Source organism: Citrus clementina, unplaced genomic scaffold (assembly GCF_000493195.1).
Source record: "Citrus clementina cultivar Clemenules unplaced genomic scaffold, Citrus_clementina_v1.0 scaffold_6, whole genome shotgun sequence".
NCBI lineage: Eukaryota > Viridiplantae > Streptophyta > Magnoliopsida > Sapindales > Rutaceae > Citrus > Citrus x clementina.
Genome location: NW_006262139.1, coordinates 10,899,175 through 10,903,628, shown reverse-complemented (window position 1 = coordinate 10,903,628; position 4,454 = coordinate 10,899,175). Strand labels below are relative to the sequence as shown.

Here is a 4,454-nt window from a genome sequence, read left to right as displayed (position 1 = left end):
AAATTTCATAAGGAGATATATGTGTTTTCAAAGATGTAATTCTATTATGAATATGACATGCAGTCAGTAATGCTTCCCCCCACAAATTCTTTGGTAGTTTTGCATTAAGGATCATGGAATTTATCATATCCGTGAAGATCATATTCTTCCTTTCAGCCAAACCATTTTGTTGAGGAGTAAATGGAGCTGATCTTTGGTGAATAATTCCAACTTCTTCACAATAATTATTAAATTCAATTGAGAAATATTCACCACCTCTATCACTACGAACCATTTTGATTTTCTTATCTTTTTGGTTCTCAACTTCAGCTTTGAAAATTTTAAATTTATCAAAAGCTTTATTTTTTGTTCTAAGTAAATACACATAAGTGTATATAGAACAATCATCAATAAAAGTGATAAAGTACCTCTTACCTCCTCTTGTTAACATGCCATTATACTCACAAATATCGGTATGTATTAAATCCAATATTTGAGTATTTCGTTCAGCTTTAGGAAAAGGTTTCTTAGTTAATTTAGCTTGGATGCAGATTTCACACTTATGACCTTTAACATCATTGCAATTAATCAAACCATGCTTAGACATGTATTTCAAAGATCTAAAGTTCAAATGTGCTAATCTAGCATGCCAAACATCACAAGACTCAACAATATAAGCTCAGTTGATATTATTATTATTAATGCTGAGTTTGTACATTCCATCACAAGAATACCCTTTCCCAACAAATAATCCATTCTTTGACACAATACAAGTATTACCCTCAAGCACAATCTTAAGCCCATGCTTGCACATACAACTAGCAGAAATAAGATTCTTCCTAACGGAAGGTACATGAAAGACATTATACAATGTGACTTTCTTTCCAGAAGTGAAGTTGATCTCAACTACTCCTTTCCCTGCTACTATGGCTGCATTATTGTTTCCCATGAGAACCATTTGTCCTTCCGTTTCTTCTTTGTATGATAAGAAAAATTTCTTATCATTACAAACATGAATTGTTGCCACCAATCATAGGACTTAGTTTCAGCCATATTTGTTTCGGTAATCATGCCAATTTGCATTTCAGAAACCATAGCACAAATCTCTTCAGATTTGTTTTCAATCACATTAGCTTTATGGGAATTCACTTCTTCTTTTTTCTTCTTGAATCTGCAATCACTATGGCGATGGCCTTTCTTACCACAAAAGAAACAATTTCAAGAAAAATTTTGTGTGCTGGACTTTTTGAATTTCTTGTCATTCTTGACTTTAAAATTCTTTGAGAATTTACTAGCTTCAACAACATTAACTTTAGTAGAATCATGCTTATTCTTGGATTCGCAAGACCTAGTCTCTTCTTCAATTACCAAGTGTTTTTACAATTCTTCTAAAGTTATGTTCTCTTTACTACGAAGGAGTTTCTTTCTATAATCATTCCAACTTTGAGGCAATTTAGCAATAATAGCCCCAACTTGAAATGATTCAGAAATTTCAACTTTTAACTCTCGAAGCTTAGCAACAATAATTTGTAACTCATGTATTTGATCAAGAATGGATTTTGTATCTACCATAATAAAATCAAAATATTTAGATACAAGGAATTTGTCGGTACCTTCTTTCTCCGTTTTGTATTTGTACTCAAGAGCATTCCAAATTTCCACCGGAGAAGTCATAGAATTGTAGAGATCATATAACCTGTCAGAAAGCGTATTGAGTATGTGACCCCGGCACATCAATTCATCATCTTCACGACGTTTCCTTGCAGCCTTAACAACTTCGGTATCATCTTCTCTTGGTTCTGGAAATGGTTCCAATTTCGGATCAAGAACATATGCCACTTTAAGAACAGTAAGGAGAAAGAACAATTTTTCCTTCCAACGAGTGAAATTAGTTTCATCAAAACAATCAAGATGGACACTAGGATTCAGAAATGATGTCAAACTCTTCTCAGCCTCCATTTGTATTAAATAAAACCTTAAAGATTGTTAAATAAAAAATAAGAATATGGAGGCAAAGAACAAAGAAAATTTCTTAGGATTTGATATATGTTTGCACACTTTCCTTTAAGGTTTTATTTGCCCTCTCCAATCTTGGTTTGCTATAGAGTATTAATGGCAAATTACCCCCAAGATATATCAAATCCTGAATACAATCTCTAGCAAATAAGATTGTATTTCCAGAACATATATGAAACCTACAAAATCTGATGATCAATTATAAAATATGTATATTTCTTTTATGAAGAAGATGTTAATTCAAAAGAATGCAACCATTCGAAATGGTACTTCTTCAAAAAACTCTTTTGGTTTGAATTTGCAACGATTAACACTTGAAATTTTCAAGCTTGTCAACCGTTTCTAGTTGACGCCTTTCTGGAAATAAATGGTTAACCGTTTTCTCAATAAACGGTGAGCCGTTTTATTTCAGAATGTCAAATACGTTGCTCTCTATACATAAACGGTTAACCGTTTTCTCAATAACCGGTGAGCCATTTTCTCTAGACCATAAAATATGCTCTCTGGAGTTAAACGGTTAGCCGTTTTCTCCATAAACGGTGAGCCGTTTTCTCTAGACCATAAAACATGCTCTCTGGAGTTAAACGGTTAGCCGTTTTCTCCATAAACGGCAAATTGTTTTTGTCTAGAATATCAAACCAAAGATTAAAAATGTTACAATCTCTCTTACAAGGGCTTTACTGGTAACTTGTCTAATACAATGCATATTGTCTATTTAAGAAGCTTATTAAGTTGAAAAGCTGTTTATATGTTTAACCATGTCATTACTTAGTAGGAATGTAAACGAATTGCAGTTTTGGAAGACCAGCAAAGACGAATTCAAGAAGCTATGGCATCAATGCCAACTCCATCAAAAGATAACTTTGAACTGAAAGCCATGAAAACTATGGGAGCCATGGAAGAAAGGGACGCCGTATTTGGGTCTGGTGCAGAACATAACCTGGACTCACAGGTTGATCTTCATCCATTCTGTTCATCTTCCTTTACTAAGGGGTTATTTGATATTATGATTTGCTTACAAAATTTTCATATGCAGGTGTATTGGTGGCACGATAAATACCGACCAAGAAAACCAAAGTATTTCAACCGTGTTCACACTGGATATGAGTGGAACAAATATAATCAGACTCACTATGACCATGACAACCCACCACCAAAAATTGTGCAAGGGTATAAATTCAATATCTTTTACCCTTACCTCGTTGACAAGACAAAGGCTCCTTCATACACAATTGAGAAAAGATGGAAGCAATGGTGAGACATGCATCATTAGGTCCACGCCGGGCCTCCATACGAGGACATTGTAAGTTGTTGACTCGATCTATTTGGTAGTCTTGCTTTTGTATACAATGATTAAATTACCCTTGACTTACCAGATTGTCTTCTTGAAATTGCAGGCATTTATAGTTGTTAACAAGGAATGGGAGTATTCTCATAAGAAAGGATTCAAGTGCACATTTGAACGTGGGATATTACATGTATACTTCAACTTCAAACGCTACCGCTACCATCGGTGATTTGTGGAAAGGCCGTTTTGCTAAATTTTTTTGTCTGTCTCTTTTTTTCTACTTTAACAGAAACTCTTCAGGCGGCAAACCTTGAGAAACATCACGCTCAATCTTTTTTCGCCATACAAATCTGCAACCCACAGATTATATTCAATACAAAATAAAAGAAAAAAAATTCTTCCCCCAATTTGTAGTTGTTTCATATCCATGAGCCGTCAGATAAGTACTTTTGCCATTAACAATGCACTCAAGACAGACATGATCAATATCATAAAAGTGAAAACATGTCTGCACTAGTTCTAATCATCAGCTGCAACCTTCAAATGCATTAAAAGAAGGAAAGAAAGATAAAAAGGCCATTCAACAGAAAATTGTTTAGAATTTAGATCTATTTGAACAGGAAAATAAAATCCTAGATAAATTAATTAACTTAGGTAATTAGTCTTCAAATTATTGCTATTGATTACTGTTCATACAATACTTTTTTACTTTTTATACAATACTATTCATACTAGTTACTATTCATAGGTAGTGTTCATTGCACTGTTTATTATCTTAATTCTATCATATATGTTAGAAATAGTAAATTGCAAAAAGTAAAATACATAGAGAATTTTTACGTGGTTCGGGTTACAATCTTACATTCATAGGGCCATGCTCAGACAATAAGCAATTCACTAAGTAATGAAAGATTACAACCTATTAGATTCTTACACAATTTTAGACTCTTTTTTACTTTTGCAACCACCTAGTTTAATCTAACTTAGTTGAGCTTGCATAGCGAATATGACTCGTCTTCAATTGTGTTTGTTGCTTTGCATGAGATTCCCTCAACATAACAAATGGCCCTTTCAAGACAAAGTGATCAAAGCAATAATAAAGAACATCTAATGAGAAACTTGATATTATGAAGACTTGATGAATAAGACTAAAATGTCTTAGAGATATGAA

General features: G+C 33.5%; 1 pseudogene; it reads left to right on the top strand.

Annotated features, from left to right (window-relative positions):
• LOC112097349 overlaps window positions 1-3,512 on the top strand; it is a 21,085-nt pseudogene extending 17,573 nt beyond the window's left edge.
• Window positions 3,513-4,454: the final 942 nt, after the last annotated feature.